Source organism: Hylobates moloch, unplaced genomic scaffold (assembly GCF_009828535.3).
Source record: "Hylobates moloch isolate HMO894 unplaced genomic scaffold, HMol_V3 SCAFFOLD_69, whole genome shotgun sequence".
In the NCBI taxonomy this organism is placed as follows: domain Eukaryota; kingdom Metazoa; phylum Chordata; class Mammalia; order Primates; family Hylobatidae; genus Hylobates; species Hylobates moloch.
In genome coordinates this window covers 114,877-129,117 of record NW_026652344.1, presented here as the reverse complement: position 1 = coordinate 129,117, position 14,241 = coordinate 114,877, and the positions used below count along the sequence as shown (strand labels likewise).

At 50.5% G+C, this 14,241-nt stretch overlaps 1 pseudogene; it reads right to left on the bottom strand.

Annotated features, from left to right (window-relative positions):
* Positions 1-8,773: 8,773 nt before the first annotated feature.
* LOC116463815 (keratin, type I cytoskeletal 17-like) lies at positions 8,774-12,619 on the bottom strand (annotated as a pseudogene).
* Positions 12,620-14,241: the final 1,622 nt, after the last annotated feature.

Genomic DNA, 14,241 nt, shown 5'->3' with positions numbered 1-14,241 from the left:
AGCTGGGGTGGTGGTGCACTCCTGCAGTCCCAGATACTTGGGAGGCTCAGCTGGGAGGATCACTTGAGCCCAGGAGGTGGAGGCTGAAGTGAGCTGAGATTGCACCACTGCACTCCAACCTGGGTGACAGAGGGAGACCGAGTCTCAACAAAACAAAACAAGGTATGGGCGCGACGGCTCATGTCTGTAATCCTAGCACTTTGGGAGGCTGAGGCGGGTGGATCATGAGGTCAGGAGTTTGAGACCAGCCTGGCCAAGATGGTGAAACCCCGTTTCTACTAAAAATACAAAAGTTAGCCAGGCATGGTGGCGGATGCCTGTAACCCCAGCTACTTGGGAGGCTGAGACAGTAGAATCGCTTGAAACCAGGAGGCAGAAGTTGCAGTGAGCTGAGATCGTACCACTGCACTCCAGCCTGGCGACAGAGCAAGACTCCATCTCAAAACACAAACAAACAAACAAACAAAACAAAACAAAAAACTGTGCAGGTTATGGCAGAAGTCCACTGTCAGAAATACTCAGAAGCCCTCAGTACTAGGGAGAACATGGAACGGAGTTTCTGTTCTTTATTTCTCTTGTCTCACCCCCCAAGGCCTGGATCGAAGCCCAGTGCACAGAGGGGTTCCACAAAACTGCACCAGTAACCTGGCATCACCAGGGTGGACCCCCAGATGAGGGTAGGCCCCAGCCTGTATTGAGACAATAAGCAGTCAGAGTCCTGCAAAACTAGGCCCAGCAACCCAGCCTGCAGCAGTGGAGATGCATTGATTTGCATCTCAAAATAAGCTGCATCTGTATCTTTGCCACTGCTTCAAAAGGAGAGTAAAAAGGGGTTGTTAGCAAAGCTGGTGGGCAGGGTTGCAAAAGGAGGCTGAGTCTGTGGCTAACTGGGTTGTGCGCCGCATCAGACATTTGTTCATCTGTCCTAAGAGCCTGAGGGTGGTGGAGATGTTTGATGACAAATGAGGTGGTTGAGGGGGTCGGGGTGCCAGAAGGACCACAGAGGCCACACGGGAAGACAGAAGCTTTAGATGGGGCTGCTTCCTGCCCTGGGGATGAGGAACAGGCGAGGGGGCGGTGAGCAGGTATCAAGGGAGGGGTGACTTGAGGCTGACAGTGCACTCCTCAGAGTGGCAATTCCATGCAACCTGCTGTGCGCCTGTCAGCCTCTTGTCATCACAAACTTTTAGAGAGCCCAGAAGACGCATGCATGTCTCTGGGCTCACAGATCCACGTGTAGAAAGTTATTCTCCATGGAGGTTCCCACAGCACACACCCAGACATGTACCATAAAGCAAATCTCCCTAACTGTCCAGCCATAGGGAGGACCAGGTTCACCATGTGGCAGGATGTTAGGAGCCTTTACAAAGAAAGCCATGAAGTTGTAGGAAGAGAACACAGAAGTTCCAGAATCGTAGTTCAGTGATTATAATTGTATATATGTATATATATATATACACATATATACAAACGTGCATATATACATATATATACACATATATACAAACGTGCATATATACATATATATACACACACTTACATATATATAAAATGTGTTGCAAAGCTTAGAAGGATGGATTTATACCAAACTCTTTTTTTTTTTTTTTTTGAGACAGAGTTTCGCTCCTGTTGCCCAGGCTGGAGTGCAATGGCACGATCTTGGCTCACTGCAACCTCTGCCTCCCGGGTTCAAGCAATTCTTCTGTCTCTGCCTCCCAAGTACCTGGAATTACAGGCATGCACCACCACGCCCTCCTAATTTTGTATTTTTAATAGAGACGGAATTTCTCCATGTTGGTCAGACTGGTCTCAAACTCCCAACCTCAGGTGATCAGCCCGCCTCAGCCTCTCAAAGTGCTGGGATTACAGGCGTGAGCCAGTGAGCCCGGCCATATACCAAACTCTTAACAGTGTGAACCCAAAATATCTGAGACAGGTCTCAGTTAATTTAGAAAGTTTATTTTGCCAAGGTTAAGGACGTGCCCATGACACAGCCTCAGGAGGTCCTGATGACATGTGCCCAACGTGGTCGGGTTACAGCTTGCTTTCATACTTTTTATTTTTTTCTTTTCTTTTCTTTTCTTTTTTTTTTTTTTTTGAGACAGAGTTTCACTCTTGTTGTCCAGGCTGGAGTGCAACGATGTGATCTCAGCTCACCGAAACCTCTGCCTCCTGGGTTCACCCTATTCTCCTGCCTCAGCCTCCCGAGTAGCTGGGACTACAGGCATGTGCCACCACGCCAGGTTTAATTTTGTATTTTTAGTAGAGATGAGGCTTCTCCATGTTGGTCAGGCTGGTCTCAAACTTCCGACCTCAGGAGATCCACCTGCCTCAGCCTCCCAAAGTGTTGGGATTACAGGCATGAGCCACTGCACCTGGCCACTTTCATACATTTTAGGAAGACAATACATCAATCAATACAGGCAAGGTTTATATCGGTTTGATCTGGAAGGGCAGGACAATTCAAAGTAGGGCGCAGCTTCCAGAGGTCAGATTTTAAAACTTTCTGATTGGCAATTGATTGAAAGAGTTATTATCAGTAGAAAGGAATGTCTGGGTTATGATAAGAGGTGGTGAAGACCTGGGTTTTGTCACGCAGACGAAGCCTCCAAGTAGCAGGATTTAGGGAGAATAGACTGTATTGTTTCTTATCAGACCTAAGGTCCCCGTTGATGTGGATGCTGAAGGGTATAATGAGGCATCTCCCACCCCCTCTTCCATCATGGCCTGACTAGATTTTCAGGTAACTCTGGAATGCCTTTGGCCGAGAGGAGGGGTCCATTATTTTTGGTTTACAACAGTGAGAAGTGAGTTGGAGGAGAATTGGACTTTTATTTGGGTTATATTTTATACACATCTCTATTGTTTGGATATTCTGCAGCAAACATTAAAAAATTTTTTTAATGCTAAAGTAAAATTGATGCCTTCAAGTCTATGAACACTGTCATCCCAGCTGTTGCCTCTTGATGGCTGAACCTTATTCAAAGTGGCCAGGGGAAGTAAGTGATTCAATGCTTATGGCTGGCTCAGTCACCCAGGGCACAGAGAAAGGTAGGGGAGGCTGCAAAGAGTATCTGGAGACACAGAGATTAATCAGGACATGCGGTAAGTCCAACTTGGGACACTTTTCTAAGAAAATCATCTGCCATATGCTCAAATATTTTTTACAAGGATATGGACGGCAATATTACGTACTGTTTCAAACAAGCCAACTTAAATGTTCAACAGTAGAAGATTCGTTAAATAAAAAATATTATGTCGGCTGGGTACGGTGGCTCACAAGTCATCCCAGCACTTTGGGAGGCTGAGGCAGGAGGATCACTTGAGGTCAGGAGTTCAAGACCAGCCAGTCCAACATGGCAAAACCCCGTCTCTACTAAAAATACAAAAACTAGCTGGGCATGGTGATGCACGCCTGTAGTACCAGCTACTGGGGAGGCTGAGGCGGGAGGATCACTTGAGCCCAGGAGGTTGATGCTCAGTGAACTATGATTATACCACTGTGCTCTAGACTGGGTGACAGAATGAGACCCTGCCTAAAAAAAAAGAAAGATCTTGGCTCACTGCAACTTCTGCCTCCCAGGCTCAAGCAATTCTTGTGCCTCAGTCTCCCAAGTAGCTGGGACTACAGGCATGTGCCACCACACACAACTAATTTTTTGTATTTTTCATAGAGACGGAGTTTCACCATGTTGGCCAGGCTGGTCTTGAACTCCTGGCCTCAAGTGATCTGCCTGCTTCAGCCTCCCGAAGTGGTGGGATTACAGGCATGAGCCACCATGCCCGACCTAATTTTGTCTCTTTTTAATCTATCCCACCATACAGCACCAATATAATTTTGCTAAAGCTCAATCAGTTTCTGTTTCTCTCCTTTTAAAATCTTGCGAACATTCTGCATTGCTTCTGGTATGAACTGGAAGCTTCTCTGTCACCTGACCCCTGTCTACCTCTTTGGCCTCGTGGCTTGCCGTGTTCAGACTTCCTGAAAACCAAGACTCAGTGTTTTTACACTATCTGTGGTTCCTTAAATGTGCAACTCTCTTTCCTGCTTTTGATGAAGGAGGTGTTGACTTGATAAACACAATTCCTCAGTATATCACAACACTATGGAATTCATCCTGAAGAATGCTGCACTCTGGGTAATTGTGTACTTGTTTCTTCAATCCACAATTCAGCTTCTGCTCCCATTTCCCCCAAAGTGACTTGGATACCATACTAGCAAAACCACACTACTTGCCTCTTCTTGGTTTATTATCCGGCAAAATGACCCTATGTTCCAGCTCTCCTTGGCTTTCCAGTCTCCACATTTGCCCTCTAGGAGTTCTCTAGTTCTAGGCATCCCACCTCCTGGAGGCTATTTCTTTGCCTCGACACCCAGTGGTCTCCCCAACACTCTAGGAGCGGCCAGGATGTCCAGATTGACTGCCTCTCTACCCTGCTCCTCCGCAGGTTGGTAATCTCTTCTGAGAGTCTGTTATTAACAGAGATTGCCTATATGTGTAATCTCAGAAGGTCATACCTGTAGAGGGACTCTGGTCATCACTGAACTGGGAGTTGTAGGCCTTGGGTCTTGACATGCATCCTGTGTGACCTTGATCAGATCTTTTCACTTCTCTAGGTTTTGCTTTCCTAATCTGTACACTGGCAAAACAGATTGGGATCAGGTAAAACCACAGGCCATGGATATGCTGAGGAAAATGAAAAATACCAGGACATTTTCAAGGTTATGTTACTGCTGTGGCTGCTGGGCCTGTCTGCAGCCTGGGAGGTTGAGGACAACATGACAAGACAAATGTAAAAATGCCCAGAATGGAGTTATGAATATAGTGGTGGTTAAGGATGTGGAGGGGGAAACCTCTAAATGACCACAAGTGAGGGGGAAAGAAGGGCTTCCCTGCTCAGGGATGAGGGGGTGGCCTCTGAATGGAGCTCCCTGGAACCTTGGATGACCCTTGCTGTCACTTCTTGCAATGCTGAGCTACAAAGAGTTGAGTCCAAGAATAGTATCCATTATGATAAAACTACTGGATGCGTGGGTTGAGGGGGGAGGAGAAGGGGAAGTACCACACTGTCAGGGCTGAGGAATCACCTTTTGGGTGAAATGTCAGAACACCCAGTTCATTCGTACTTGGTTTACTCATCTGGCTATATAAGGGTCCACATCTTGAGTCCATATTACTCATCACATCCCCTCCATGGAGATAAGCATAACACAGTTTCTGCATCAAGGAGCTCACTTTCTAGTTGGGGAGGCAACCACATGAATAGATAAATATGTGATAGGTGGTAAGAAAGAAATAGTTCAGGAGACTGTAGGAGCACAGTGAAGGATACAGAGTTTACTTGGGAAAGAGGTCAGGGAAGTTTCTCTGGAGAAGATGAACATCTTTTTTGTCATGTATTTGAGTCATTTGTTATCATTGTTTATTGGCTCCCCTTGGCTTTCCAGTCTCCGCATTTGCCCTCCAGGAGTTCTAAATGGCACCAGTGCCTAAATTTTGGGGTGGGGGGAGTTAATATGGCTAAACAAAAGGATACAAGTCGTTTTCAAACTCAGTGTGGACTTCCACTGGTGCAGACACAGTATTGTTGTTAGGATCTTCACGAAGATCCCTCAAAACCGTTTACCTCCATGAGCCAAAGATCAGATCAAGGCTAGGAAACAAAAGTCAACAGACAAATGCATTGTATGGCTCAATGATGACTAATCACCCATTTTATCAATCATTATTCTCTGGAAGCCCCAGAACAGGCATCCTCCTAACCCCTCCACCCTGCTCATTCATACAGCTGCTCTAGTGGGAATTGAGACTTAACTTGGAATTACTCATCTACAGCTGATAGACAGCCTTCTCCGTCCTTCAGGCTTCCTGACACTTTGTTTCTTCCTCTGACATGACACTTAGCTTATTCCACCTCATGGGGTAGTTATTTCTGTCACTGTCAATGCCATCACTAGACACGCAACTCTTCGAAGGCAGAGATGGGGCTTCGTTCAGCTCTGCCTGCCCTGACAAAGAGCAGATGGTTAATACATCGGGTTGAATAAAAATGTCATAGATAACGAAGTCTGTGTGTATCCAGAGAACATGAGACACATTCTGCTTCCCTTAAAGTAAGGTCCTTGATGCATGAAGATGAAACTACACTAACTAGGAAAGGCCAGGAGAGGTACTAACACACGTGCTATCAGGGAACACAGAACGTTACAGCTGGGGGCAAGGGTCTTGGAGAAGATCAGAACATTTGAAGCAAGAGCTGTACAAAGAAAAGGGAAAAGACAGAACAGATGAGAGAAGTGCCACTTGTGTGTGCAGGTGGGGGTGAGGGAGAATGCTGAGGTAGAATGACCTTGTGCTTTATGTAATGACCCTGAAGTACCCCAGGATGCTGCTCCAACCTCTCCTATGGCTCCCAGGTGCTGTAGGTCCCTTTTTTTTTTTAACTTGTACTTCAGGTTCAGGGGTACATGTGCAGGTTTGTTATATAGGTAAATTGCGGGTTGCGGGGGTTTGGTGTACAGATTATTTCATCACCCAGGTAATAAGCAGAGTACCCGATAGGTAGTTTTTTTTATCCTCGCCCTCCTCCCACCCTTCACCCTTGAGTCGGCCCTGGTGTCTGCTCTTCCCTTCTTTGTGTCCATGTGTACTCAATGTTTAGCTTCCACTTGTAGGTGAGAACATGCAGTATTTGGTTTTCTGTTCCTGTGTTAGTTCGCTTAGGATAATGGCCTCCAGCTCCGTCCATGTTGCTGCAAAGGGCATGATGTTGTCATTTTATTTAATAACTGAGAAGTATTCCATGGTGTATATATACCACATTTTCTTTATCCAGTCTACCGTTGATGGGCATTTAGGTTGATTCCATGTCTTTGCTATTGTGAATAGTGTTGCAATGAACATACATGTGCACATGTCTTTATGATTTCTATTCCTTTAGGTATATACCCAATAATGGGATTGCTGGGTTGAATGGTAATTCTGTTTTAAGTTCTTTCAGAAATCGCCAAACTGCTTCCCACAACGGCTGAACTAATTTACATTCCCACCAGCAGTGTTCAAGTGTTCCTTTTCTCTGAAACCTCACCAGCATCTATTATTTTTTGACTTCTTAAAAATAGCTATGCTGACTGGTTTGAGATGGCATCTCATTGTGGTTTTGATTTGCGTTTCTCTAATGATTAGTGGTGTTGAGCATTTTGTTTGTATGTTTATTGGCCACGTGTATGTCTTCTTTTGAAATGTGTCTGTTTATGTTCATTGCCCACTCTTTAATGGAGTTGTTTGTCTTTTGCTTGTACATTTGTTTAAGTTCCCTATAGATTCTGGATACTAGACCTTTGTCAGATGCATAGTTTGTAAATATTTTCTCCCATTCTGTATGTGATCTCTTTACTTTGCTGATAATTTCTTTTGCTGTGCAGAATCTCTTTAGTTTAATTAGATCCCATTTGTCAGTTTTTAGTTTTGTTGCAATTTGCTTTTGGCATCTTCATCATGAAATCTCTGCTAGATCCTATGTCCAGAATGGTATTGTCTAGGTATCTTACAGGATATCATATTTTTTATAGTTTTATAGTTTTAGGTTTTACATTTAAGTCTTTAATCCATTGTGAGTTGATTTTTAGACACGATGTAAGGAAGGGATCCAGTTTCAATCTTTTGCATATGGCTAGCCAATTATCCCAGTATCATTTATTGAATGGGAACTCCTTTCCCCATTGCTTGTTTTTGTTAACTTTGTCAAAAATCAGATGGTTGCAGTTATGCAGCACTATTTCGGAGTTCTCTATTTGGTCTATGTTGTTTTTGTGCCAGTACCATGCTGTTTTGGTTACAGTAGCCCTGTAGTATGGTTTGAAGTCATGGCTCCCTCTTTTTACTCTTCTTTCTTCTTCTTCTTCTTTTTTTTTTTTATAGTTTTATAGTTTTAGGTTTTACATTTAAAGGAAGCATGAAGCATGGGGAAGGGACTGAAACCGGGGGCTTTGGCTGGAGAGGCCCGGGACTGCAGGGCAGATGGGGCAGCTGCCTCCCTGCCTCCTGGGGGGCTGGCCGGGGAAGCTGATTCTGACCCAGTGTGTCCTGCCAGGGAGGAGCCATGTGGACTCCATGAAATCCGTCTCCATTTCTCTGCAGTCTCCAGGACATAGATTTGCTCCCATCTCCCCCATCAGACTGGGATCACCAAGACAAAAACCAGGCCCCTATCTCCTCCATTAGACTAGGAACCCTGGGGCTAGGATCATATCTTCTCCATCAGACTGGAATTTGAAGGACAAGGACCATGTCCCTATCTCCCATCAGGCTAGAGTCCCCAGAGACATGACTGTTTTTGCTCATCCAAAAGCTGTCAAAAGCAAAGATTGTGAGACCATGACAGGTCCAGAGCTGGGACCTGTCTCCTCCATCAGACTAGGATCTCCAAGGTAAGGACCAGTTCCCTGCCCCACCCCCATCAGACCAGACAGCGTCTCTCTCATTTGATCTTCTCCTGAGTATCAATCCTCAGTGCTAATGGATCACTTCTCCCACCCCTGCTGAGGGACAGCCATCAACTTCTGGAGCTCCTGGGGACCCTGCCCCAGCAATGTGCAGGTGGGCTGCCTGTCCCATGCACCCAATCCCCAAGGCCTCAGCCACGAAGATGCTTATGTTCTTTCTTGTACTGAGTCTGCCTGAAAGAAAAAAAAAAGAGAGAGGAAATTAGATGTGAGTCTGAGAGCCCCACCCCTGCCAAGAGGCCCCCAGCCCTGACCCCAGGCCCCCCCTCACTGGGCATTCTCGCCCTCCAGCAGGTGGTGGTAGGTGGCGATCTCCTGCTCCAGCCACGTCTTCACATCCAGGAGGATCTTGTACTCCTGGTTCTGCTGCTCCATCTCGCAGCGAAGCTGGGCCAGCTGCTCCTCCACGCTGCCGATCAGCCCCTGGATCTGGGACAGCTACATGCAGTAGCGGTTCTCTGTCTCCACCAGATTGCCCTCCAGGGATGCTTTCTGCAGGACGGCAGGAAGACCAGGGGTCAGTGAGGGTTGTCAGTGTCCTCTTTTGGGCCCACCCCCGTGCACAGGACTCTTCCTACCATGCTGGGCTGGGACTGCTCCAAGGCCTGCATGGTGCGCTGGAGCTCCAAAACCTCGCTCTTGCCGCTCCGGACCAGCTCACTGTTGGTAGCCACCTTGAGGTTTAGCTCCTTTGTCTGCAGACAGGACACAGGACAGGGTGGTGTGAGCCTGGATCCCTCTCCCAAGTCAGGCCTCCTCCCAAATCTAACTGTGGAGAGAGTGGTGCCTTATCACCAGCTTCCCATGTCCCAAAGCCCAGAAACATGCCATTTGAAATGTTAACTTTTTATGGTTAATCCCTGTGTGTGGGAGGCACAGACCAGAAACTTGAGAACCAGCCAGAACATGTAGCCTGGCTCTTGGTGCTAGTTCCTGACTTCTTGAGAGAGAGGTGAGGACTCCCAAGGTCTTTACCCTCTGCCTTTATTCTGTGGGGGCTCCCTACCTCCCCACCCACCCCCCAGATCCCAGCTTGAGCTCAGCTCCAGGTCTGTTGATGCAGCGGGTGACCCTGTGGTCCATGCAGCTTGCTGAGGAGGGGGCACCTCCAAGATACCTGGCTGTGGGCTTACTGTCAGTGCTAAGGCCCCTGAGCCCCAGCCCCTAAGAGAGACCTCTGGCCTGCAGCAGCCCTCACCTTGCTGAAGAACCAATCCTCGGCATCCTTGCGTTTCTTCTCTGCCATCTCCTCATGCTGATCACGAAACTCGTTCAGGATGAGGCTCAGGTCCACGCCTGGGGCAGCATCCATCTCCACATTGATCTCACCACCCACCTGGCCTCGCAAGGGGTTCATCTCCTATGGAAAAAGGGGATGTGGATGTGTGCATCTGGACCCATCTTGACCTCTCACTCCCAAGCCTTCCCCCACGAGGGGACCCCACTCCCCACAAGGACCCCTCCTTTGTTCTCCCTCTGCTCTATCTGACCCTCTAAATGATTTTTATTCATCTGCTCAGTATTGCCTCCACCATCAGACTCTATCTCCCCCATTAGACCAACCGCTCTCCAAAATAAAATCTAATTATTAGGCCTATGCCCCCAAAATTTCCCCTCTAATTTCCAAGCTTCTATGTAGATGTTCAGCTTTGAGAGTTTGAAATGGGACAAGAAGGGGATTTCCTTACTTATCCCCTGCCCTCGTGAGGGAGGCCAGGGCAGGTAGAGGGAGCCTCTGTGGGACCCTGGGAGATTCCTTGGGTACAGAGAAGCAGTGTGGTACAAAGAGGAGTCTGCCTTGCACACTGGACCCCAATGATCAGGGCTCTGCAGACAGGGAAGCTCTCTAAGGTGCCTAATCCCAGTGCACCTACTCTGCTTTCTCCCACGGCCTCAGCCATGGCCCAGCCCCAGGGCTCTGCCACCCACTTCTCAGCATCTTTGACCTTCTGCCCCAGCCACCTCACCTCTTCGTGGTTCTTCTTCAGGTAGGCCAGCTCCTCCTTGAGGTTCTCAATGTGCATCTCCAGGTCGGCTCTGGCCAGGGTCAGCTCATCCAGGACCCTGCGCAGGCCATTGATGTTGGCCTCCACACTCAGGTGCAGGGCCTGCTCTGTCTCAAACCTGCAGTGGGAATCAGGGACTTCAGCCCAGGCTGCTTGGACCTGCAGGTCCAGGTCCTGGCTGCTCACCTGCCTTCATTTTGCCAGGACTCTAAGGGGTTGGAAGGGCTGACGAGAGGGTCTAGTGGAAACAAATTCCAGCCCTGGGGCCCCGGGACCATCACAGGGCCAGATCCCACGCCCATCGGCTTCCTTACTTCTCTCTGCCTCCCGCCTCCCCTCCTTCTCTTCTATTCCCTGCCTAAGCCCAGCAACTTTCAGAACTGGCTGCCTTTACTGCATCCTGGACTAAGGAGTGGGGCTCCTAGGAATGTCCCACCCTGAGCTCCTGGGCCTTGCCACAAGCAACCAAGGAGTCCTGGGGTCAGGAGGGGTACCCTGAGATCCTCCCCCAGCTGGCCCAGGCTGCCCAAGCCCACAGCTAGAACTCACTTGGTGCGGAAGTCAGCAGCAGCCAGATGGGCATTGTAAATCTGTAGCAGGATGTTGGCGTTGTCCATGGTGGCTGTGAGGATCTGAGGAGATGGGAGAGTAGTCAGGTCACTGGATGGGGGTGGCTGAGCCCACACCAGGGTTCTGAGCAGATCTTCCTGCCTGGGGGCCTCTCTTCCCGCCCAGCCCCTCCCTTGCCCCATGCTGTATTATTGGCAGAGGAGGGGCAAGCAGGAGTCTGAAGGGCTGAAAGGTGCCTCTTCTTCCCCCGCTACTTAGTACCCCACCAGACCCCCATGCCAGGCTCAGCCTTAAAGGAGAAGAGACAGCTGGCTGGGAGTATGAGGCAACCAGAAAAGAATGGGAAAATGTCCGCAGGGCAGAAGCTGTCCCAGAATTCTAGAACAAGGGAGGAGATGTGGGCAACCCCGTCGTTTTACTGTCAGCTAGAGGGTGCCCCTGACAGGCTCCCCAGAAAGGAGGCTAAAGGAGCCCTCACCAAACAGTGGTTCCAAATCAGAAGTCAGGACCCCTCCTAATCCCTAACCCTGGGCTCCAGCCAGCAGCCCCGCCCCCTGGGGTTTGCTGAGCCCGTCTTAAGGGACAGGAGGGGGAAAGGAGAAGCCAGAAAAATCCCCAAATAAGGCACATCAGCGGCCTTCCCCACCCTGAGGTCCCACCCCCTCCTTTCTGCCTCCCCCTGCAGCAGGTGCTATCGAGAGCTCAATAAGACACCCCCACTCCACATCTCCCAAAACCCCTCCTGCTGACCCCTGCTCCAAAGGAGCAAGACACCACGCATCCAGCGGCTCACCAGCCCAGCCCTCTATCTGCATCCTCCTGCCTCATCCTACAACCTCTCCAGGTGGAAGAGCTCCAAGAGGGAGAAACTGAGGCTCCAAGGGGCTCCATGAGGCCTGTTTGTTCCTGACTCAGCCTGCTGCCCCCAGAAAAGGGGGATGTGGGCCACACAGGGGCCCCAAGGCAGGTTCCCAGAAGCTAAGCCACAGCCAAACCACCCTTGGCTCCCTGATACCCTATGGCTGGACTCCAGGCCTTTGGCCAGGGCAGGAGTTGGGGGGAAGAAGTCATGCCCCCTGGAGACCCCTCCCACCAGCAGGCCCTACCTGGTTCTGCAGCTCCTCGATTGTCCTGTAGTACTGGCTGTAGTCACGGGCAGGCCCCGGGGCCTGCCTCTGGTACCAGTCACAGATCTTCACCTCCAGCTCAATGTTGGCCTCCTCCAGGGCGCGCAACTTGTCCAGGTAGGAGGCCAGGCGGTCATTGAGGTTCTGCATGGTGGCCTTCTCACCTCCGGCCAGCAGCCCATCAACGCCCCCAAAACTGCTGCCATAGCCACTGCCAGAGCCAAAGCTGTAGCAGCTGGAGTAGCTGCTATCCCCGAGGGCGCTGCCCAGGCCACCAGCAGATCCCAGCCTGCAGGAGCCGGCATCCAGGCCGCCAGACAGCCGGCAGGAGGTGCAGGATGAGCCGCCCCCAGGCCAGAGGAGCCCTTGATGGAGCTGGAAGAGGTGAACTGGCGGATGGTGGCGGTCATGGTGGCGGCGGCAGGAGGCAGGCACACAGGGGAAGGGCTGGAGAGGAGAGGGGCCCCAAGTTGTGTAAGGCTGCCGGGGTTCACACACTTCCCTGGGCTTTCATCATCACGGGCCACCTGCCAGCTCTCAGGTGGCTGGGGACCCCCTCCCCACCCATCATCAGGAATTTGCCTCATTTCTCCAAATCCTCATGCTGAGTGCTGTGTGTGTGCATGTGCGTGCCACTGCTCTCAGGCCCGTCACCTGTGATTCGGGCGAGCCCTCCAGCTACGCTTTCCCATGACCTAATACGGAGAAGAGGAGAAGGCAGAACTTCACCGTCCCCAGGCCCTCCCAGGCAGCCACCATGCCAGCCCGGCCCGCCTCAACCCTGTCTGGTGGGGAAATGGGTTGCAGTGTCAGGTGACCCCCCCGAAGTCGCTGTCTTTCCCCCCACACTGCTCCACCCATGGTGCTGGCCCGGTGCTGGGTGCTGAAGAGAAAGAGGGGACCGAGAGCCTATCCTGCCTTGGAAACTGAGCCCAAATCCACCAGGCCCACCTCACAGCACAGAAACGCCATCAAGCCTCGGAGACCAACCCACATCGCAGATAAAGAAATTGGGGCTCCAGAGGGGTGCAGTGTCCACACTGGCCCCTTTTGCAGAGCCTAACACCCAGGAATGCACTCTAGGAGCTACAGTTCCATCCAATCAGCTTCTGACCCTGCCCCATCCCTAGAAGCCCTTGCTAAACCAGTCTCCTCGTGTAAACCTTTCCCCAGGTTTACACTCCAGGCTGGGGTGGGCAAACAGGGGCTCAGCTATAGGATGGGGAAATGGTGGTCTGTGCTAAGAGAGGATCTAAACCAACTGAGAGGGGGATGCCCCCTTCCACTCCTCTCACCCTTCTGTACCCCAAGAGACCTCAGGGTCAGGTGAGGGGCATTTATCTCAGGTCTCAGCCCACAGGAAACCTAAAGGACATTGCCCAAGAAGAGGCTCTTACAGAGACCCCAGCCAGCCCCCTCCCCACTCCAGGCTCCCCAAGATGTGGCTCCTCGGGTGGGCCATGTGCCCCACCCCACAGCCCCACCCTGCCCTGCCCACGACCCCAAGCCCGGCCCTGGGTCCCTGGCTGGCCTCTCCCTTGCACTGGAGCAGGGGTGCCTGGTGAAACGGGCAACCTGATGCTCTCTGGGCCCTGCCCACGTTCCCCTTCCATCCACCCTCCTTTGCATCTTTCTGTGCCTGGGGCCCCCATAGGAAGCGGTCACATCCAGACTCACCAGGCCTGAGATGCTGGAGGATGGAGAAGCGCTTGCCACGGGAAAAATCCTCCAGGAACACATGAACAAAACTTCGCCTGCACCTGGGACATCCTTCTCTACGGCTGGTCTACGAGGCAAGTGTTCTGCACAGGATCCTTGGCTAACTCCAATGCAGAGGAGCACATGAGCCCAACCTCCACGGCAGGTGCAGATCTTTGCCTCCCTTTTATAATGTCTGTATTCAAATGACATGTCCTGGAAGCCTCTTTCTGATAGGATGAGAGCAGACTCTGTACTACAACACAGATTGGATAAGTCTCCAACTCTCATTAGTTAAGATTATCCAGTCAGAGCAGGAGACTATTATCCAATA